The 24,425-nt window shown below is 39.7% G+C and overlaps 1 pseudogene; it reads left to right on the top strand.

The window, feature by feature from the left end:
* The window catches only part of LOC126022003 (fatty acyl-CoA reductase 2-like), a 31,685-nt pseudogene extending 12,034 nt beyond the window's left edge, over positions 1-19,651 (top strand).
* The last annotated feature ends 4,774 nt before the right edge of the window (positions 19,652-24,425 follow it).

Genomic DNA, 24,425 nt, shown 5'->3' with positions numbered 1-24,425 from the left:
CTTCTCCTCCTCTTCTTCCTCCTTCTGTTCTTTCCTTCTCTGATTCACTCTTTTCTTTTATTCTTTTTAGACACTGTGGATTGTAATACTGTTACAGAATGGGGTATCGTGCATAACACTTTACCTCCTTTCAGTACCCAGTGGCAAGAGTGGGCAATCTTGTCTTGTGCCAAATTTTAGAGTAAAGGCTTTGCTTTTTTTTTTTTTTTTTTTTTTGCCATTGAATATAATGTTTGCCATGGATTTGTGGTATATGTCTTTGTTTCTTCAATTCCTATATTCTTGTGAATTTTTATTATGAATGGGTGGGTATTGGAACTTTTCAAATGCTTTCTCTGCATATATTGATTTGATCATATAATTGGCTACTTTTTTTTGTTTGTTTTTGGGTTACACTCGGCTGTGTTCAGGGGTTACTCCTGGATGTCTGCTCAGAAATAGCTACTGGCAGGCACAGGGGACCATATGAGACACCGGAATTTGGACCAACCACTTTAGGTCCTGGATTGGCTGCTTGCAAGGCAAACGCCACTGTGCTATCCTTCCGGCCCCTAATTGGCTACTTTTTATTGACATGATTTATTCTGTTGATTGACTTGAATATGTTTAAATATCTTTGCATGCATGGGATGAAACTTATACAGTCATGGTATATAACTTCCTTGATGAATTGTTGTATTCTATTAACTAGTATTTATTGGGGGTCTTTGCATCTCTGCTCAGCAAATATATTGTCCCTAATTATCTTTTAATATGTTTTACCTGTCTACTTTTCATATCACAGTGATCTTTGCTTCAGAGAAATACTGTTTGATAATATTTGTTTCCTCAATTTTCTGGAATAGTCTGAAAAGGATATACAGTAGATCCTCTTTGAAGATTTGAAAGAACTCACAAGTGAATCCATCTGGGACTTCAAATTTTGAAATCAAAAGATTTTTGATTGTCATTTCAATTTCCTTGATAGTGATAGGCCTGTTCTAGTATGCCAAATCATATTGATTCAGACTTTGAAGATCATAGGAGTCCAAGGATTTTATCCAGTTATTTAGGTTTTTTCAATTTTTTGGCATAGAGATTTCTCAAAGTAATATCTGATGATTTTTGTATTTCTATAGTGTCTGTTGTGATGTACACTTTTGTTTCTTATATGGTTTATTACTGTTCTTTTTGAGTCTTCTTCATGGTTTATTGATGTTGTTTATATTTTCAAAGAACCAATTCTTGTTTTGTATTTATTCTCTTCAATTGGGTTTTTTGCTTTCTAGTTTGTAAGTTTTTTCTCTAAGTTTCATTATTTATTTCCTACTGCCTGCTTAGAAATTGCTTTATTATTCATTTATCAATTTCTTAAGCTATGCAGTCATGTTATTTATATGGGCTCTTTTCTTCTTCCTGATGAAAGCTTGCAAAGCTATAGACTTTACTTTTACTTTAATTTTGCTGTGTCCCAGGATTTCTGGCCACCTCTGCCCTCATGTTCTTTATTTTCCAGGATTTTTAATTTCCCTTCTGGACCTACTGTTTGATTTCTAGGTTTTATAGTTATCTCAACATTTCTGTTTGTAGCTCCCTCTATTTTTTAGTACACCATGGTCTGAAAAGATAATTAGATACAGATTTCTATGCTCATTATTTTATGTATGTATATTTTGTGTTTCAATATGTGAGATAATCTGAGAAAACACTCCATGGTTCATTGGAGAATAATATATATTCGTCCTTTGGGAGAGGTGTAATAGCCATAATAATAACTACCCCCCTCTATTTCTTCTTCCAAGCCAGTAAATATATACTTGTTGACTTTTAGCCTGATTGATCTACTAGAATGTGCTAGATTTGAGTTAATTTCTAAAAACTACTATTTTGTTGCCAATGATGTCTTTCTTCAAATCCATTATTTTTAATTATTTTACCATCATTAGATGCATAGATGTATAGAAGTATTATTTCTTTCTTATGTAAATATCCTTTGATTAATAATAAATGACAATCTGTCAAATAAATTTTTTTTGTGATTTTTGGGTACACAACCCGGCAGTGGCTCAGGGGTTACTCCTGGCTCCATGCTCAGAAATTGCTCTTGGGCAGGCATGGGGGGACCATATGGGATGGCCGGGATTCGAACCGATGACCTTCTGCATGAAAGTCAAATGTCTTACCTCCATGCTATCTCTCCGGCCCCCAAATGAATTTTTTAAGCCTGGAAATCTATGTTGTTTGATATTAGTAATGGTCCACCTCAGCCTTTAGAAGGAGTTGTTTTGCTCAAAGAATGTGTCTTACAACCTTTGACTAAATCTGTATTTGTTTTTGTCTACTCAAATTTGCTTCTTGCAGCAGCAAAAGCTGAGATTCAATTTCTAAACACGGTGCCACTCTACCTATTAGATTGGTAATATTAGTTAATTGACATTGTATTCTTTGTCATGGAAATTGGTGGTCATCTTTTTTTAGAAGCTTGGGATTTTGGGGGATTTGTTTTATCTTACAGTAGCCCTTCAGTTTATCTTTTAGAAGTTTGTTTTGAGTCTATTATTTTCCTGAGCAGTTGTTTATCTGTAGTGTAATCTTTCCTTCAGATTGAAATGAGAGTCTGTATGGATAAAGTTTTTCTTGTTGAGTGCCTTTATTTCAGGTTTTCATTATATCTTAACGATTAACTTTGGGTCTGTGAGTTTTTCTTTAGGATAATCTGCTGTAGATTCTTAAGGATGCTTCTTTGTGTTTTGATTTCCGTAGTTTATTTTATTCCTTTTAGATTTCTATATCTACAGATTTTATCATTTGGACTAAGAAGTCTTTGATTATTTTTGTTTGTATATACATCTATTGGATTGGAACCCTTCAGGCTACATATATAATGTATGGTACTATATAAGTATATATAAAGTATATGTACTACGCCATCAAAAATTCTTCAAAATGATATCATGACTGTTGATTCTTTGAAGGAAATTAGACTTCCTGGCCATATGGATGCTGCTGATTTTTATGTTTTCCTCTTGGAATTCAGGCCCCAAATTCTCTTGTCTGCTGTTCGTTTATTGTAAGATTCTTTTTCATCTACTGCTATTGTCTGTAGGTGTTATACAGCTCATCTTTTAGCTCAATGATTTTGTCCACTGCAGTTGCTACTCTGCTAGTAAAGCCTTCCAGTAAGACTTTCATTTTTTCCTACAATGTTTTCTTTAGTTATTGTATCTGTTTCATAGATTTCTCATTTCTACTTTCAAATCCTCGTATATCTTGGTTCCATGGTTTCCTTGAGTTCCTTGAAAATCTACAATACTTACTCTCTCTAAAGTCTTTATGAGAGAGTCTATGTAACTGGCTGATATTTGTTGGGTCCTTGGAATTACCATCTTTGCTCACTAAGCCCGATGGGTTTCTGCTCGTTTTCCTATGGAAATCTTAGCAGTCTTTAGGTGTTCATCAGTGTGTTGTGGTGTGACTGAGTGACTGGAACAAATTTGTAGTCATAAAGTGAAACAGAGTAGATGTGCTCTTATCTGGGTACTGAAATGTGTGCAGAGATGGCACTTCTAAATGACAAAGAGGACCCCATCATCACTCTATCTGTCTGTCTTAGTTTCATGGTATTGTGCTCAAAGTAAATAATACTACATTGTTTATAAAGGTGCATTCTTCTTTTCTTTTTTTTTTCTTTTGCATTCTTATTTTCTAAGACTTACCAAACATATTTCCTGAGTTTGGGGAAGGAGCCAGGATCTGTTTTTCTTGAAGTGTGGCACTATTGGGTTGAGAGGCAGATACCTTATTTAGGCCGTGCTCATTCCTTACACAGGAGGGTTATAGCTCATGGTGCCTAAGCTGAGTCCTATTCTATCTTCTATACAGACTGGGACAGGACTGCTCCGCTCCATAAAGGCTTCTTCAAGGGAAGTGGCAGATGTGATCCCAGTGGACACCGTGGTCAACCTCATTTTATCTGTTGGCTGGTACACATCGGTGCATAGGTATGACATGGATGCTTAGATAGTATAGTATCCCATTTCTGGGCACCTCTTATCAAGTGGGGCTGGAGACAGGGTCTGTAGTAGACAAGTCACCTCACCCAATATCCTGATCCTAAGCAATGCAGGAAAGGCTGCTCGGCATGAAACTTTCCAAGGCAGAGATAGGCAGATCGTGCGAGTGCTCTAACATTCCCAATCCATTAGCATCAGGCTAATGTGTGGACATTAGGACTAGTAGGACCCTAGAGGGGGTACTGGGATCTTATAAGCACCTTCAAGCACTGCCATGTGCTCCCACTCACAGTGCAATCTCAATGCACATGCACCCCTCTGCCAATAGGCCCCACTCCTGGGGACCATGAACCTTCTCTGTTGTGTTCTGCCTATCTTTCCCTTTTACTCACATAAATTTTCCTGGATATTTCAGACCAAAATCAACACAGATCTACCACTGTACATCAAGTGCCCTCAACCCATGTAAATGGGGTAAACTTGGTAAGTGTATACAGACTGCTGTGTCCCAGAGGGGCTGAATACTTGAGGCAATATAACTGAGATTGTGTGACCTACTATCTATCAGGGACAGTGTATCTTGCCAAATAATGACTCTAATCTATGTCTCTATATGACAGGGGTGGAGAATAAATTTGACACAAAGAGCCAAAATTTTAAACTGTGAGAGTCAGAGAGCCACACCATGCAGTGACCTGCCAAAACAGACAAACACTCACACAAAAGCATATAATTTTAACAATAATATATTAAACACATTGCATTTTGCCATTTTGAGTGAGGGTAAAAATCCTGCAGTGATGGTGAGAGTATGCTGCATCCTCCACACTAAGAACTAATGGCAAGATGTAACACAACATGTGACACATGGGTTCCCCCACTCGCTGGGCCGTGCAATTTTTTCCAAGGAATGGGAGACTGGATGACGCAGCCTGGGGATAAGATTACGTGCTCCGAGATCTCTTCTCAGAGGTCTCTCCTCAGACGCAGCATAACAAAATCCAAACTTGGCAAAAAGCCACAGTATACAAAATAATGGTAAGAGGCAAAGAGCAGCATTCATTTTGGCCGGTAGCTGCATGTGGCTCTAGAGCCGCATGTTCACCATCCCAGCTGTATGACATTGTGACTCTCATAAGTATCAGTGCCTATAACCCATGTCTGTCTATAACAATGTGATCAAGTGTCATATATAAAATGCTTCCCCTTTGTATATGATGACAGTGTCTGTGATCAAGTGTCATACATGGCTGTTTATCCCCTTAAAATATGTCCATGTACATATATATGACAGTATATATGTGACCAGTGTTATACATTACAATACCAGTGACCAGTTTGGTTGACATTGTCACAAAGTGCAGTGTCCATTATTTCTACTTGAACAGAAATAATCTAATCTCAGGTAATAATTTGCTTGCCACATTTTTCCTTTAGGAAACAGATTATTTAATAAATGTTTTTAATTTTTCTTTTAATAATATCTTTATTTAAGCACCACTATTATAAATATGTTTGTAGTTGGGTTTCAGTCATAAACAAAAACACCCCTCTTCAACAGTGCAAGATTCCATCACCAATTACCCCCATCTTCTTCCTCCCCCACCTCCTGCCTGTATTTTAGACAGGAATTCTACTGCTCTCACTAACATTGGCATGATAGTTGTTAGTGTAGTTATTTCTCTAATTACACTCACCACTCTTTGTGGTGAGCTTCATATCATGAGTCAGTCCTTCCAACTTACATCTCTAACCAGGCATCAATATAATAGTCTTTTTCTTAAAACACATAGATGAGTGAGACTATTCTGTGACTATCTCCCTCTGATTTATTTCACTCAGCATAATACTTCCCATGTCCATCTTTGTAAAGAAAAATGTCATGACTTTATCTTTCCTGATGGCTGCATAATATCCCATTGTGTATATGCACCACAGTTTCTTTAGCCACTCAACTTTTGTTGGAAATCTGATTTGTGTCCAGATTATGGCTATTGTAAAAAGTACTGCAATGAATATAGCAGTGCAAAAGGCATTTTTGCATTGAATTTTTGTGTTCCTAGGGTATATCCTTAGGAGTGGTGTAGCTGGATGATATGGGAGTTCAATTTCCAGCCTACTGAGGATTCTCCATATTGTTTTTCATAAAAGCTGGACTAGACAACATTACCATCAGCAGGGAATTGAGAGTTCCTTTCTCCCAACATTTTTGCCAGAACTGATTATTGTTCTTTTTTTTTTTATGTGTGCCAGTCTCTGTGGCATGAGTTGGTACAACACCGCTATTTTAATTTGCTTCTCTCTGATTAGTGATGTAGAGCATTTTTATGTGTCTTTTGGACAATTGTTTTTCTTCTTTGAGGAAGTGTCTGTTCATTATTTTTTCCTCATTTTTGATGAGGTTAATTTTTTTTCTTGTTTAGTTCTGTAAATACCTTGTATATCTTATCTGATGGGTATTGGGTGAAAAGTTTTATCATTCTGTGGGTGGCCTTTGTATCCTTGCCAATATTTCCTTTGAGGTGCAGAAGCTTCTAGTTTGATAAAGTCCCATCAATTTATCTCCACTTCTGTTTTTGGAAAGAGATGTTTCCTCCTTGAAGATGTCTTTAGTATCATGGAGTCTTTTACCTACATGTTTTTCTATATACCTATGGTATATATCAAGGTCTGATATCAAACTCTTTAATCCATTTTAATCTGACCTTTGTGCATGGTGTTAGATAGAGGTCTGCATATGCATTTTTGCATGTAGCTGACCAGTTGTCCCAACATCACTTGTTGAAGAGGTTTTTCTTCATTTTGCATTTATAGTTCCTTTATCAAAGATTAATTGATTGTATGTCAAGGGAACATTCTCTGAATATTTATGTCTCTTCCTTTGTTCTGAGTATTTGTCTTTATTCCAATACCATTCTGTTTTATTTATTTTTGTTTTGTTTTTGTTTTGGGGTCATACCCAGCAGCGTTCAGGGGTTCCTCCTGACTCTACATTCAGAAATCTCTCCTGGTAGGCTCGGGGACCATATGAAATGCCAAGATTCAAATCATTGTCCTTCTGCATGCAAGGATAACACCCTACCTTCATGCTATCTCTCTGGCTCCACCGTTCTATTTTAATGATTATTGCTTTGTAATTTAATCTAATGTTGGGGGAAGTGATGTCTCCCATTTTCTTTTTCCTAAGGGTTGCTCTAGCTATTCATGGTTATTTATTTTCCCAAATGAATTTTAGGAGTGTTTGATCCACCTCTTTGAAAAAGTCATGGGTACCCTTAAAGGGATTGCATTAAATCTGTGCAATTCTTTAGGGATTATGGCCATCTTAAAAGTTAATATTTTCAATCCATGAGCAATTTCATTGTATCCTTTTTTATTTCTTGAAGCAGGGTTTTGTAGGTTTTATTTGTATAGGTCCGTAAACTCTTCAGTCAAGTTGACTCCAAGATATTTGAGTTTGTGTGACAGTAATATGAATGGGATTGTTTTATAATGTCCATTTCTTCTCTATCATTTTTGGTGTATTACAAGGCCATTGATCTTTGTGTGTTAATATTGTAGCCTACCACTTTGCTATATTGATTCTAGAACCTTTTTGGTAGAGTCTTTAGGATTTTTTTAATATAGTTTAATGTCATCTGCAAACAGTGAAAGCTTGATTTCTTCCTTTCCTTTCTGGATACCCTGGATATCTTTGTCTTGCCTAATTGCTATAGCAAGAACTTCCAATAGTATGTTGAATAAGAGAGGTGAGAGAGGGCATTCTTGTCTTGTACCAGATTTCAGAGAAAAGGCTATAACCATTAAAAATTATATTTGCCATTCTCTTGTAATATATGATATTGACTAAATTGAGAAAAATTCTTTCCTTTCCCATGTTGATAAGATTTTTTTTTATCAAGAATGGGTCTTGGAACTTATCGAATGCTTTTCCTGCATCTATTGATATGACTACATAATTCTTATTTTTCTTTGTGTTGATATGGTGTATTGTGTTGATTGATTTAAGTATGTTACACTATCCTTGCATTCCTAAAATGAAACCTACTTTGTCGTGGGGTATGACTTTTTTGATAAGGCATTGAATCCTATTTGCCAGGATTTTGTTGAGGATCTTTGCATCTGTGTTCATCAGGGATATTGGTCTGTAGTTTTCCTTCTTTGAAGCATCTCTGTCTGGTTTTGGTATTAGGGTGATGTTAACTTCATAAAACTTATTTGGGAGTGTTCCTGTTTCTTCAATTTTATAAAATGGCCTGAACAGAATTGGTAGTTGTTTCTCCTGAAATGTTTAAAAGAATTCATTACTGGGGTTGAAGCATTGGCATAAGTGGTAGAGTGCTTGCCTTGCAAGCACTATCCTAGGACGGACTGCAGTTCGATCCCCTGGCAACCCATATGGTCCCCAACCCAGAAGGGATTTCTGAGCGCAAAGCAGGAGTAACCCCTGAGCATAATTTGGTGTGGCCCAAAAACTAAAAAAAAAAATTATTAGTGAATCCATCTGGGCCTGGGCTTTTTTAGGGAAAAGACTTTCGATTACCAGTTTAATTTCCTCAGTAGTTATGGGTCTGTTTAGATATTCTAGATAATCCTGGCTTATCTGTGGAATTTATGAGTCCAAGAATTTATCCATTTCTTCCAGTTTCTCTTGTTCATGGCATAGAGTTCAAATTAGTCTCTGATTACCCTTTGAATCTCTGCAGTATTTGTAGTGATCTCTTCCTTTTCATTTCTTATCCAGTTTATTAAGTTTGTGTGTTGTTCTAGTGTTTTATCAATCTTGTTTATTTTTTTCAAAGAACCAACTTTTGCTTTTGTTGAAATTTCATGGTTTTTTGGAGGTGGGATTTCCACTTAATTGATATCTGCTCTAAACATTGTTATTTCCTTCTGCCTACCTATTATTTTGTCTGTTGATTATATTCTAATTTTATAAACTGCATAATTAAGCTATTTATGTAGACCTCTCCTTTCTTCCTGATGTGTGCTTGCAAAACTATTCATTTTTCTCTATTCTCGCTTTTGCTGTGTCCCATAAATTCTGATAATTTGTGTCTTCACAAATTTAACATTTGTTTCCAGGAACGCTTTGATTTACTCTATGATGTTATATATGACCCACTGTTCACTAATGTATTGTTTAATTTCCAAGTGTTAGGGTTTTTTTATTTTGGAGTTTTGTTGTTGTTGTTGTTGTTTCCCTTTATAGTTAACTTCTAATTTCAGGGCCTTGTGATCTGAGAAGGTAGTCTGTAAATTTCCATCCTATGGATTATAGGGAGGTATGTTTTATGGGCCAGCCTGTGGTCTATTCTGGAGAATGACTTAGGTGCCTTGGAGAAGAATGTGTATCCAGGTTTCTGTGTTGAAGAGCACTATATATTTCTAATAGGCCACTTTATTCCATTTTCTTTTCAGAGCTAATATATTCTTGTTGGATTTCCCATGGTTAACCTATGAAGGGGTGACAGAGCAGTGTTGCTATCTCCCACTGTTATTGTGTTGCTATTGATGTATTATTTCATATTTGTCAACCATTCTATTAAATATTTTGCTGATCTCTATTGAATGCTTATATATTTAGGAGTATGATTTCTTCCTGTTTTATATGCCCCTTGATTATTACAAAATGTCCAACTTTTCCAACTTTGTCCCTTATAACTTTTCTCAGTCTAAAGTTTGTGACATTTGATATTAATATGGCCATTCCAGATCTTAAGGGAGTTATTTGCTTGGAAAATTTTCCTCCAGCTTTGACTTTGAGTTTATGTTTGTTCTGATTATTCAAGTGTTTTTCTTCTGGGCAGCAGAATGTTGGGTTCAGCTTATTGCTCCATTTTGCCACTTTGTGTTTCTTCTTTCTTTCTTTCTTTCTTTCTTTCTTTCTTTCTTTCTTTCTTTCTTTCTTTCTTTCTTTCTTTCTTTCTTTCTTTCTTTCTTTCTTTCTTTCTTTCTTTCTTTCTTTCTTTCTTTCTTTCTTTCTTCTTTCTTTTGGTTTTTGGGTCACACCCGGCAGAACTCGGGGTTACTCCTGGCTCCATGCTCAGAAATCACCACTGGAAGGCACAGGGGAACATATGGGATGCTGGGATTTGAACCACCGTCCTTCTGCATGAAATGCAAACACCTTACCACCATGCTATCTCTCCTGCTCCGACTTTGTGTTTCTTTTTTGGGGGGGGGGGGCCACACCCGGTGATGCTCAGGGGTTACTCCTGGCTATGCGCTCAGAAGTCACTCCTGGCTTGGGGGACCATATGGGATGCTGGGGGATCGAACCACGGTCTGTCCTAGGCTAGCACTCTCAAGGCAGACACTTTACCTCTACCGCCACCACGTCGGCCCCGACTTTGTGTTTCTTAACTGATACACTTAATCCATTGAGCTTAACAGAGATATTGCCATGGGATTTAATGTAATCTATATGTAAAAGTTTGCTGTGTCTCTTGTCTGTCTTGTTTTATAGTAGACCTTTCAGTTTATCTTTTAAGGTGGTTTTGAGTCTGTAAAGTCAGAGCTGTTATTATACATGAAGCTATTATACTTTCTTCAAACCTAAAAGAGATTCTGTTGGTGCAGTATTCTAGGTGAAATATTCATTTCATTGTGTTTTGTCTCTATATTCCACCACTGTCTTCTGGCTTTGAAGGATTCTTGTGACAGGTCTTCTGTAAATCTTAAGAGTGCTCCTTTGAATGTAACTTCCTTTATTGATCTTGCTACTTTTAGATTATATACCTATCTTTGGAATTTTTCATTGTGACTAGGATGTGTCTTTGTGTGTGTTACTTTGGTCTCTTTTAGCTGATACTCTGGTGATGCCGGATTTCGTTTTACACTTTTAGCTCTGAAATTTTCTTCAATGATGTCCTTGACTATTGATTTTTCCTGGGGATTTTCTTCCTGGGTCTCTGGGACTCCAATAATTTTTATGCTGTTTCTGTTGAGTTCTGTTGAGCAAAGACCTATATTTTTATCTCCACATTTTTAAGAACGTTTTTCATTCTCTGATCATTTGCTTTAAGACTCTTCCAAACTATTCTGTTTTATGGGGTTGTTATGCATCTCATCTCTCAGTTAACTAATTCTAACCTAGGCTGCTGTTATTCTGTTGGAGAGGCATTCCACTGAGATTATTATTTCATCTACTGAGTATTTGAGACCTGTTATTTCAGTTTGAAGTTTTTGATTTGTATCTTTATAACCTCTTGATTCTTATTTGTGTTCCATTCAGCTAGATCTATGCTTTTTTTTTTTTTGAGGTCTATGAACATTCTCCATATTTCTTCCCTAAACTCTTTATCTGAGATGCTAATTAGGTGGTTGGCAGTTTTTGGATTATCAGAGCTGCCATCTTCATTCTCTATGCTTGGTGTTGGCCTGCATTGTTTCCACAATGCCACACTTGTTGTGTGTGATTTTTGAAATGTTATGGTGGGGTTTATTGGCTGCATGTGCGCAGCTGTTAAGCAAAGTGGAGCAGCTGCTCTCCTCCAGCTCCACCCTCCTTGAGAGTTTTCAGTTCACCACAGATCATGTAGATTCTAGGTACTTCAGGTCAGGGATTGGTCTCAAAAGCCACAGCCAATGGTCAGACTATAGCCCCTTGAAATGGCCTATTTGAAAATTTTAAATCATTGAGCTCTTGTTTATATAACTATGCATTTAAAAAGTTCTGCTTTCTAGAAGCTGCCTATCATTTCTGCAATTTCTCTTCCACCACAGTTATTTAAAAATGAGATTACAGGGGTGGGTGCAGTAGCACAGCACGTGGCCTACCCAGGTTCCATACAGCAATCCATGTAGTCCCCTGAGCTTACCAGAAGGTATTTCTGAGTACAGAGCCAAGAATAACCCTTGCAAACCACTGTCTCTGGCCCAGATACAAAAAAAATTTTAAATGTAAAATTACAGGCCAGAATGAATAGTACACTTAACTTTGCATGTGGTTGGCACAGGACAAATCCACACCACCACATATGGTTCCCTGAGAACTTTCAGGATTGACAACTGAACATAGAGCCAGGAGTAAGCCCTTGGCATTAATGCTGTGGTGCTAAAGCAAAAAAATTAAAAGTGAAATTATAAGGCTGGATAGATAGTACAGAGGCTATGGCACTTGCCTTGTATGTGGCATACCTGAGGTTTAAGGAAGGTGAAATTCCCTGCATCCAGGTTCTATAAATCATTAAGTCAGTAATAGAAGTCATTTTTTCACCTGACTCTAAAAACAAAGGAAACAAAAATAAAACTCCTTTATGTTAGTAACAATATTAAAGTATCATTTATTAAAGAGGCCATTGTAGACACACATAATATTTAAGCTCCCAAAATATAAAAAGTGCTCCATGGCACTTGGTTTTCTTGAATATTCTGTAATAGTCTGGCCTGGCCAAAAGTTCTTGCTGTCTGTGTTTGCAGAGGATCACATGTGGATGCTGTGGACATATGGCCAAGGGGTGCCAGTCAAAATAAAAGTCACTGCACCTGAAATAATACTAAGCCAATGAAAGAGAGAAGAGAGGGAAAAAATGAAAAGAGGAGAGAGGAGAAAAAGAGTTGGGATGGGGAGAAAAGGGAGACAGACAGATAGACAGACAGACAGAGACTGACTTTTGCTTTGGCAGGGCTAGATGTTTCTCATCCAAATTAGAAAGGGATTTGGTGGAATGGCAGTGGAGCTGGTGTTGCTTCTCAGGAGATTTGTGTTGTCCATGGAGCAGACAGTGCTTATACAGGGAGCCATGTTCTGATACTTCCTGTGTTGACTGAGCTGCTCAGAAGCAAGCTTTCAGGTTCCAGAAATTCCTATTTAAAAGAAGCCCTGACACTTTATAAGACCTCAAGCCATTGGTATTGGGGTAGTGTGCATGGTTTGGATTAAATACCTCAAAGGGACCAGGCTTTATTGGTCTGTTTATTGCACTGTTTCCCTGTCCTCAAGGATCCCCCCTTTTTGGGGTTTTTTTTGGGGCCACACCCATTTGATGCTCCGGGGTTACTCCTGGCTAAACTCTCAGAAATTCCCCTGCCTTGGGGGAACCATATGGGATGCCAGGAATCGAACCACGGTCCTTCCTTGGCTAGCACTCACAAGCCAGACACCTTACCCCTAGCGCCACCTCTCCGGCCCCAAGGATTCCATTTTTTTAAATTTTTTATTCTTTTTTTTTTTTTTTTTTTTTTTTTTTTTGTGGTTTTTGGGTCACACCCGGCAGTGCTCAGGGGTTATTCCTGGCTCCAGGCTCAGAAGTTGCTCCTGGCAGGCACGGGAGGACCATATATGGGACGCCGGGATTCGAACCGATGACCTCCTGCATGAGAGGCAAACGCCTTACCTCCATGCTATCTCTCCGGCCCCAAATTTTTTATTCTTAATTATGAGAACAAAGATGCAAAGAAAGAGGACAAGGTAAAGTTACAGTGGAAGGACAATCACCCATAACATAATTCTCAGAAATCCCCTTGCTGATATCTGAACTTTGAACTTTCAGCCAAAGAACATTAAGAAAAATAAAACAGAACCCATGCACAATTACTTTGTCCCACAAGTCCCCAGATTGTAATACATAATATTTCTTAGTAGCACACAAAGAAATCTAAAGCCAGAAAACTTATGTAACTCCTTAAACATTGAAGGCAAAGTACTTTTTTACATTTCCATGCACATGCATATTAGTTTAAGTTAATCTCAAAGTTTAAGGTGGGTTGTTTTTCTTAAAGATTAGAGTCAAAGGAGCACAGTAAAAATTGTGTTAGAGTGGCAATTATTGTTAGCATAAGCCCACCAAAATATGAGGAACATGGAAAGGAAAAGCCTTGGCCTAAATACAAGGAGACCTTACCCCTGAAGTTTCCTGGCATAAGACCAACTCTAGGCTTCAGGCAAACTAAGTTGTCCAATCCAAGTCATCGTCTGTAGTGCCATTACACTTTTATTTGTCACACAGTCTCTGTTGTTGATATCATGTTTCTGTATTAAAGATCCTGGAATCTGCATATCCTACATTGCAGTCAGGATGTTGCGGAGCATCCTCTTGTTTCACCTCACAATTAAAGGGCAATGCATAGAGCCCTGTCCTGAAAGCAGGTCATTGTTGTCGTCAAATATTCTTAGTGTTAAGGGAAGTCTCTTTTGAGCAGGTCGAAGACAGAGCAGTGGTAGGGTCTTCCCTGGTAGAGGATTGCTTCCAGGTGTTGTTATAAGAAACCTTGGATGTTTCGTAGATAGCTTTCCTGGTTCAGGGGTGATTGGAGGATGCCCATTCTTCTGAGGCCTGTGCCTGGTCATTATATCAATGTTCAGGGTGTAAGATCCCATTGCACTACAAGATTTGTGTGTTCCAATCTCTATTAGATAAGAACTTATTTGTATGTATAGTAGTTTCCCATTTTAATGTGCCTATGCAAACAAGGAACAATGCCACGTGGCATTATCAGCACATATGGGGGCCCTAAGAACAAGTCCAACAATCCCCATAACATGATTCAATCATAAGCATTAAACTGAGGGACTCTCACCAAAATTCCTTATTGAACAGCTCACAAAGAGAAGAAAAGATAAAAAGTTGGTAGAATTGTCACTTAAAAAATACTTAGTAAGAGTTATAGCTGTCAAAGAAAATACACATAAAATATTCAAGAGACATATGTGTCCATTTTATGTCTTTTGAAATGGTTGGGGGTTAAATCCAATGCACGACTTTGGTCTGTGATTAGGACTGTGCATTACTGAAGTTAAAAAGAGTAAATGTGGGGTACTGATGGTTGGGGGTGAGAGAATTAAGGAGTAATCATTAGCTTTGTAGGGGTGTGCAAAAGGGCAGAATCTGTTGGGGCAGAAAGTCGGTCTTGGTGCCTAACAAGTTAAGAACGGAGGGTAAAGAGGGTTAATTAAGGAGAAGATAACGAATCCGGATTGGAAGATGAGGGAGTAGAAGGGGCTCTGGTGTGGGGGAGGGGAGATATATGAGAGGGGCTATATACATTGTATGGCTGAATTGTTTATGGATTAGGCTTGGCAGTCAGAGTGGACCACTGTATAGGAAGTCACGTCTACATATACACTGATTTTAGGGACCTATTTGAATGTTATCCTTCAAATCTAGAGCATTCCATTTTTTATTTCTTAGAAACAATAAAGAATTAAGAACATTTTTGGGTGAAGTTAAAAAGTATATATGTCACATGGGTGCATTTGTGCCCGCACGATTTTGAAAATGAATAATAGTAAGAAAAGAACCTCTGAATGGGGTCCAGTGTGCATACGACAGGAGTTTGTTTCCCCAACCCTCCCCCCAGGGCCTGATTTACCAGGCTCAGCCCTGAAGACCAGTCTGGCGTGGGGGGATCTAAGTGGTCAGCCCAGGGGCCTATGGCTAGCTGTCCTGCCCAGAGTCCCCAACATACCAGTGGAAGATACCCAGAAGTCCTGGCATGTGGAGTCTTCTGAGTGCAGCCCCTGCCTCTAGTCTGTGTATGCATAGGGAAGGAATTTCTCTCCCCCTCCCTCCCCCCAGGGCCCAGTTTACCAGGCCTGGCCCTGAAGACCAGTCTGGCGTGAGGAGAAGGGATCCCGTTTTTAATCTACCTCATAGTTTATGCCTTCGAGCTCATCTGACACAACCACTGTAATATTTTTGAGGGGACCAAATAGTTAAGGTTCCAGTTCCATCAGCAGCACCAAATAACTTAGTACCAACAGAAGTTACCCCTGATCCCACTGAGTGAGTCCCAATCCTTCCTCTAAAATAAACATTGGAACTGATAATATTAGGTATGTTTGGTCCCTGGCAATGTTCAGGGACCAAGCAGTATTGTAGCTCCAAGGTAGGATTCTGCCTGCAGACTTCATTCTTGATTACACTCAGGTGGCCCTTCATAGACTGTCTCTATTCTATCCCCAGGTATGCACGTCATGGCCACGTTAGAGAAATTCCCCCTGGAGGGATGTTTAAGAGTACCCAGTGCCATCTTCACTACCAGCACCTTGTCTATGGAATACTGGAATGCTGTCAGTCACAGGGGACCTGCAGCCATTTATGACCTATACCTGCGGCTCACAGGAAGGAAGCCCCGGTGAGTAGCTATCATCTTGCATTGGCACACTGTCCATGGGCAGAGACATTTATAAATAACCTGGGGAAAGAAGGGCAGCCTCACAGGGCCCAGCATCAAGCCTGCTCTCAGGCAAAGACCTAGTGCTTGAAACCACTAGGACTTGTGGTCTCTGGGAAACAGTGATGGCCAGTACATGAATATCACTGGCTCTTGTTGCACCTGAGGGGCTTATATATCAGTTTTTCAAATGAGGAAGTGAGGTGAAAGGATAGGTGGATTTGTGGCTTGCTAGACTAACACCTGTGTCTAGCTGTGGGACACTCATGATTCCTTGTCTCTTGGCTGGAGCCAGGATCTAGAAACATTATGTCCTGTGACCCAGGATCATACATGAATAACACTGTATGTGCTAGACATCTGATAATGGTCCCATTGTGCATCTCAGGGGACAGCAGTTGGAGCTTAGTGTCCTTTTCCAAAATACTCAAAGACATGATACCAGCTCCCAAAAGACCAGTGGTCAGGGACTGCATGTGGGGATGATGATTCCTGTGCTGGGACCAATGTTGGGGCTGAATGGGGAACTGTGTTGGGACTGAGTCCTCAGCAATGAATGATTCAAAACTGAAGTCTAGGGGACAGAGATAGCATAGAGGTAAGGCATTTGCCTTGCATTCAGAAGAATGGTGTTTCAAATCCCAGCATTCCATATAGTCCCCCGAGCCTACTAGGGGCGATTTCTGAGCATAGAGCCAGGAGTAACCCAAGAGTGCTGCCCGGTGAGACCCCCCCCCCCGAAAAAAAACCTGAAGTCTATTGATATTTCATTGTCTGCACTACAGTGTGAATAGTGCCCAGCAGCCTTGTACTGTGTAGCTAGTCTTTGATTCTATGGCCATACCAAGGCCCAACCTGATACTGAGTTGGCTCCCATTGCCACCTCACAGGTTCTTGAATATAATGAACCGCCTTTTAAGAAATGTTTCCATGCTGGAGTATTTTTTGACCCAGAGCTGGAAGTGGAGTATGAACAACACGAAGATGCTTATGGCAGAGCTGGGCCCTGAGGACCAACAAGTAAGTACAGACCATGGCTGAGATACTCTAGGAGATACCAAGTCTTTACACCCCATTAAGGAAGCCTGACCATGGTGAGGGGCTGCCACTCATTGCTTACCTTAAGACCAACAGCTCTACCTGTCTTTCCCCACAGCACCTATCAGGCATCAAATTGAGTGCTGATGCCACCTTCCTGACATTTGGCATCACTGATAGTGTCTTTCTAGATCATAACACTTTGCCCCTCACTCTTTGATTCAAGAGACAATGAAGGCAAACTCAAAGCTAACCTGGGCTTCTCTGCATTCTCAGAGATTTAAATGAATAGTTTAAATTATTGACATTTCTTGGGCCAGGAGAGATAGCACAGAGGCGTTTGCCTTGCAAGCAGCCGATCCAGGACCAAAGGTGGTTGGTTTGAATCCCGGTGTCCCATATGGTCCCCCGTGCCTGCCAGGAGCTATTTCTGAGCAGACAGCCAGGAGAAACCCCTGAGCAACGCCAGGTGTGGCCCAAAAACAAAACAAAACAAAACAAATTATTGACATTTCTTTTTGCTACTCTGTGCATCAACCTTAGTTTTTCCTTCTGTTGAAGTGAAAATGGCTTATTGCCATGGGAAGACCCAACATGTAGATGCATGTTGGTCATCTGTGTTGTGGTTTCCCTGATTAACCTACTGCTGAGCTCTTTGGCTGGTGGACTTTTTGCTCTCTGAAATGGAGTTTAGTTTCCATGGCACCTAGTATCAGAAAATATGACTCCTTTAGTGATGTCCCTAAGATTCCCTTAGCACAGTCCCCTCTAGTTACCTGGCCCCCTTCCAGTGTCACTCGATGCTGGCCTTGGTCTTCCATAGTGATAATGTGTCCTTTACTGGGGAAAGGTAGCCCATTCTCTCACTGCTATTGCTGCTACTTCAGTGAACACAGGTGCCAGTAATGGTACCCAAAGTGCTTTTCTGCTCTCAAATAAATGCACAGAGTTGTTGGACACTGGTATTTCTAATTTTGAATCAGAGTTTCAGGGGACAATCCTAGGGCTGTTTTCCATGATGGTTGCAAAAGTTTACATTCTCACTAATAGAACACACCAATATTGTATAAGCGTAAAACAATACATTATCTGTTTTGGTCTTCAAGTATTGACCCATTACTTTAAATTTTTTAATTGTAGTGGTTTGAGAGGGTTTGTTACACCCAAAATTGCTCCTGGAACCATTTGAAGTTCAATCAGGGAATTAAACTTGTTGTCTACAAGGCAAACACTTTAGCTACATATCCCATACCAAAATACATTCCTTTGCCTAAACCTGGTTTCTTTCATTTCCTCATGACTGCCTAAAGGTAAAGTGTTTGCCTAATCTTAGTTTAAGTGGTGCTGACTGAAATAATTACTCAGACATCCTTTTCAAGTAACCAACCTATCTTGTACATGGATTGTCCCTCATGTGTGTAGATACTGCCCAAATAGATGAGGTGGCCATCCAGGAGTGCCTGCTAGACATGCACAGTCTAATCTTGCCTTTCAGATGTTTAATTTTGATGTGCGCAAGCTGAACTGGATAGAATACACAGAAAACCACGTCCTTGGGTTGAAAAAATACGTACTGAAAGAGGATATATCTGGAATTCCCAAAGCCAAGGAACACTTGAAAAAGTGAGTACTATACGCCAATGTTTTTGGAGGATTTATACTGTAGCTGGTTTTATACACAACAGAAAGTAGGAAATAGCAGGAAGTGCATGGGTGCACAGTCCATGTGGCATGTTGTCATGGACACCTCATCTAGGAGGAAGGTATTATTTTTCATATCAAAACAGATATTGCAATTTAAAGAAGGTAAGTATAGGACTCAGATATGAATAAAGTTATATCACAATTATGTGATAACAAAATACAAAGAACAGGAGTTTCACTGTATGAGTTCATTTGGGCACAGCTTTCTTCATTCTTCCAACACTCCAACTGCATGAACTCCCTAACTCCATTTTTAGTTCAGAGGAAACACAATGATACATGCTGGATGCTGAGAGGCAGAACAATGAAGGAGCTTTCATTTGGATTTGAGAACTGAGAGTTCTGAAAACCAGAACAGAATGTCTGCACATAGCAGGCTTGTTCCCCATTGCATGTAGCATGGAGGTAATCTGCATGCAATAGATATTAAAGGAACTCTTAAGTAGCAGGCCAAGTTCTTTAGCACTTTTAAGATTTAGTATAGATAAGGATGAGGAAGAGAATTGTTGGAAGTGTTATGTAGAAAACTGGCTACTTAGCCAGAATTTTGTGGTAGTAGAAGGTTGAATATCAAAATGGCAGTAGGCACTGCCTGCTTGTCACAGCAAGGGCAAGAGTCCTGTTTTGATGCTGGCCATGTCTCTCCTAGGCTCCGGAACATGCAGTATCTCCTCAACATGGCCCTTATCCTCATCACCTTGTGCCTTCTTATCACTCAATCCCAGATAGGGCGAAACACCTGGCTCTTCCTTGTAAACTTCATCTACAAGCTCCTCACCTACTTTTGGCAATCCTGACTACTCACGATCTAAGCGTCTCTGACAGTGTCTCCTGTTAATCAGCCACACTGATACCTATCCAGCAGCAAATCAATAAATCCATGGCTGTGCTCAATATCATTAAGTACCAAACACATCCAAGTTCACCAGGCCCAAAATATAGTCACATATTCACATGTAATTCTTCATTCTGTTCATATATAGCCCATAGTAAAGATGCATTCTAGGATATGCTGACAAAATTCAGGGAGACCTATTGCAGAGAGTCCATTCAAGACACACAAATGAATGTCTAGGTCTAGAAGTTCTGAAGAGGGAGATAGGGAATTGAATTCACAATTAGAAGACCCCACATTATTCCCCATTTGAATCTGCCTCCCCAACAGATGGAAATATTAATTTTAGTCTAAAGTTTTTATACCAAACTTTGTGTAACTTGAGAATCCTTTGCATCCCAAAATTTCTTGTAAACCTCATGGTTTTTTTTTTTATATTCATAAAGTCATTGGGCCTTTCCTGCTTTTCTCTTCCAGAGAAATGCACTTCATCTTAAAGTACAAACCCCACCCAACAAGGCAAAATTAAAAGAAATGCTCATTTTAATATTTCTCTACAAAGGAGTGGTTTCTTTATATGATTAGTGTATTTGCCAACACTAATTATTCCAACCACATGAGTTAAGACTGGAGAGAATAGGCAAAGGAAGCAACTCTTAGGGTGTGCTCCTTTGTCTAAAAGTACCTTAAGGGTAATGCAAAGCAAGTGGCTGAAACCATAACTCTTATCCAATTTTTTCCAAATTGAGATATTAATGCGTCATGTATTATGTTTGATGTAAAAACAAATATCAAATATTCGAACTTAACATCTGGGACTCTCAACTAAAAATGATCTAACACAAATATTAGAAAGTGAGACAGGGGGCCGGGTAGGTGGCGCTGGAGGTAAGGTGTCTGCCTTGCAAGCGCTAGCCAAGGAAGGACCGCGGTTCGATCCCCCGGCGTCCCATATGGTCCACCCAAGCCAGGGGCGATTTCTGAGCACATAGCCAGGAGTAACCCCTGAGCGTCAAACGGGTGTGGCCCAAAAACCAAAAAAAAAAAAAAAAAAAGAAAGTGAGACAGGAGTTGAGTTTTTCTTCGTGCTTTTTCTGCAATCACTACTGAAACTCAGAAAATTCATTCAGACATGAGGGCTGCAGGCTTTTATAAAAGTTTTTTCCAAAATTGTCTTGAAATCATTCTGCACTCCAGATAGCACGATAGAGGACCTCTGCATTCTGGGAACAACTTTCCAAGGTAGAAAATCAAGCTCTGAAACAAAGCAACTAATGAAGTCTGGATCAATACTTTTGGAGTTATGCTGATGATGAAAATAAGAAATCAAATTCTGTATGTCCCTGAAATTGGATAAAGACATTATTCCAAGAATCTACTGTCTATGGTCAATAAATCCAGCAAGGAGTTAATTTTAAATGCAAATGTATATTTCTGTTTCAGTGTTGTTTCTGTATCTGAGTTAGACTCCTTCCTTTGTCAAAAAGCAAAAAATATCCTCTTGCAGCAGCCCAGAAGAGAACTTGGGCTAAGGCACACAGATGCACAGACCTCTCCTCATGTTGTTAGAATAAAGTTACATGCTGTGGTGTTTACAGAAATCACTGAGTCCACTTGGGGTTGAAACACATAAATTAATGCCTGCAGAAAAGGAAATCCACCTTCTTTTCAGCTCGATCTCAGTTGCTTGATGCCAGTAAGTTATGCATTTAAGACAATGCCTGCGGCAGGGGTGGGGGTGGGTAGACAAGGAAGACAGTGTTAGGTTCATGCTAACAACCCAGGAATAGGCCAAAGAGACCACTTGGCAATGCAAGACACAAAGCGGGGTTTATTAAGCCAAAATGCTTGGATCCAATCAGTCCTGACCAGCAGGATGTAGGTTAGGTTCTGAGCTTGGGATTTGTAGTTTTTGTAGTCAGTGATACCATGCACATATTTTAATTTAGCCTGAGAAACAGATAACAAAGGATACACATTTCACAAAACACAAGTAACATAATTCAAATAGATCAAGGCCGCCCTAGACAATAGGCATGTCCACCAGGCCCAAATGTGGGAGAGCTGACATAGATAAATGCTTATGGGGCACCATAGGCATCTATCAGTATCAGTGTCTGGGCCTCGCAGTGCCTCTTTTCTTCTTAGAAGTTTGGTAGGATCTATTTCTCTACATCAGCCTGACCTCCTACAATATATATGAGTATTAAATCATAGTTAAAGTATAACCTAGGGCCTAACCATCCAGGTCAGTGTCTGTAAATGTGAGATTGCATGTGCCCACCTATCCTTACATTTCCCCCTCTCACTAAATCATACTGAGGAATCTTTCTCAGAGGCCTCACTAGGTAACAATGCATACTGCTACTTAAGACCTAGGAGATGCACAGTGCCAACTCTTTCCCTAATAAATGCTACCAGTTTGTTCAGGATGATCGACCCAAAAATCAGCAGGATAAGCAGTATTATTAAGGGGACAATCAAGGTGGATATCAGAGTGGCCAGCCATGGGGAGTCATTGAATCAAGACTCAAACCTTTCTCTGTATGTTCTGCATAGAATCAGCACTCTTCCCCTAGTGCGGCACAAAGCCCACATTGCTTCATGAGAAACAAGTTCAGCCCTCAGCGATTCTGCAGAACAACCTCAGATAAAGACGTTAGGGCCTTTTCCAGGGAAGCCACAATTTTTTCAATATGGTCTATGTCCTTGTCTACTACTGACATTAGGACACTCAGATCTTTCTGGTGGAACAGCATGGCTACCATAATGGCAGTGTTGGGCTCTTCCTTTCAGTCTTAAGAACAGAAAATCTTCAAGGTTGGGGTTGGTCTCTTGTTCCATGTAGTGGTAATATATTTTGGGAAATACAAAGGCCATGACACAAATGTCTGTAGTCAAATTTGCCCAACTGCCCAAACAGGGCATCAGACCATGCTCATTACAGACCCACCAGGCTCCCTCAGGGTTCAGTTTATCATTTTCACCATCTCTGACCTCTTTGAGTTGAATTCACAATGTTATAAAGAAGCAGGTTAGCAAAATCAGAAACTTTCATGAGGAAAGAGAGAACCTCAGAATCCAGTCTCTGAAGGCACTTGTATGTCTAGGGGTTCACATCTCAGGGCAAGAATAAATATTCTTGCTGGTCATGCTTTATTGCATAGTGACTGCCATATATTTGCAATCTTGTTCTGGTCTTGTGAACTGGGGCAGGTAGATGTGCAGGGTATCTTTGTCATTCAGATGGCTCCACCACAAAGAGAAATGGGATTCTTGCTGGGGTAGAGAGAACACAACCCACACCTAGTACAACTAATGTCAATAATGGCCTTAGCTCCTACAAAATTAACACACAAAAATTAATGGCCTTTTATACACCAATAATAATAGGGAAGAAATAGACATTAAGAAAACAACCCCGTTCACATTAGTGCCACACAAATTCAAATATCTTGGAGTCAACTTGACTAAAGACCTAAAGGAACTTACAAAGAAAACCTGTCAGGGACCTGACAGCCCCAAACCCTTGGTCTGCTTCTGCTGCTGCTTTGCAGAACTTCCTGGTATAGCTTCCCTCAAGGCCCCCCCACCTCGGGGATTAGGAAATGAGTAAATCAAGACATAGTTAGCACAAATTGTGCTACCAAACAGGGTGCCTGAGGAGGTTTGCTAAACTACGTTGCCAGCCTTGTTCCTGTTGACCTTTCAAGCATGAGTTAAGATCTAAGTTTAACTTTATGTTTAGTAAGAACATTGGGTAATTGTAAATGTTTTAACAGTAAATGCCTTCATGTTATCTGGCACGTACACATTTCTTTCCGCAGGCCCACCCCCCTGCCTCTTTGTGGCTTGGTACTATATACGCTCTGTGAACTTTGCAATAAATGGGTCTTTTTTTTTTTTTTTTTTTGGTTTTTGGGCCACACCCGGCGTTGCTCAGGGGTTACTCCTGGCTGTCTGCTCAGAAATAGCTCCTGGCAGGCAAGGGGGACCATATGGGACACCGGGATTCGAACCAACCACCTTTGGTCCTGGATAGGCTGCTTGCAAGGCAAACACCACTGTGCTATCTCTCCGGGCCCAATAAACGGCTCTTGATCAGAATCTTGTCTTGAGTCCTGTCTGTTCCCTCCCCCAATTCTTTTACAGGTTAAGTCCTCTTCGTGACTCATGAATAACCGGCAACCCTCGTCCCTGCAAGCAGGTTTGGGTGGTCACAAAAACCATAAAACCCTGCTCCAAGTAAAGCAGAAATAGAAACACATACCTTGCTCATAAATGGGCAGAATTAACATCATTAAATGGCAATACTACCCAAATCATTGTACTGATTTAATGTGATCCCTCCAAAGATATCCATGGCATGCTTCAAAGAAATGGATCAAATATTGCTGAAATTCATTTGGAACAATAAAAAACTGTCAAATATCTAAAGCAATCCTTGGGAACAGGAATATGGGAGGCACTACTTTCCCCAACTTTCAATTGTATTACAAAGCAATACAAAGTTATCAAAACAGCATGGCATTGGAATAAACACAGACCGTCAGATCAGTGAAATAGGCTTGAGTACTCAGAGAGTGCTCCCCAAACATACAATCACCTAATTTTGGATAAAGGAGCAATAAATCCCAAGTGGAGCAAGGAAAGCCTTTTTAACAAGTGGCGTTGGCACAACTGGTTAGCCACTTGCAAAAAAAAAAAAAGCAAACTCAGACCCCAAGCTAACATCA

Source organism: Suncus etruscus, chromosome 11 (genome assembly GCF_024139225.1).
Source record: "Suncus etruscus isolate mSunEtr1 chromosome 11, mSunEtr1.pri.cur, whole genome shotgun sequence".
NCBI lineage: Eukaryota > Metazoa > Chordata > Mammalia > Eulipotyphla > Soricidae > Suncus > Suncus etruscus.
This window is presented reverse-complemented; position numbering and strand designations above follow the sequence as displayed.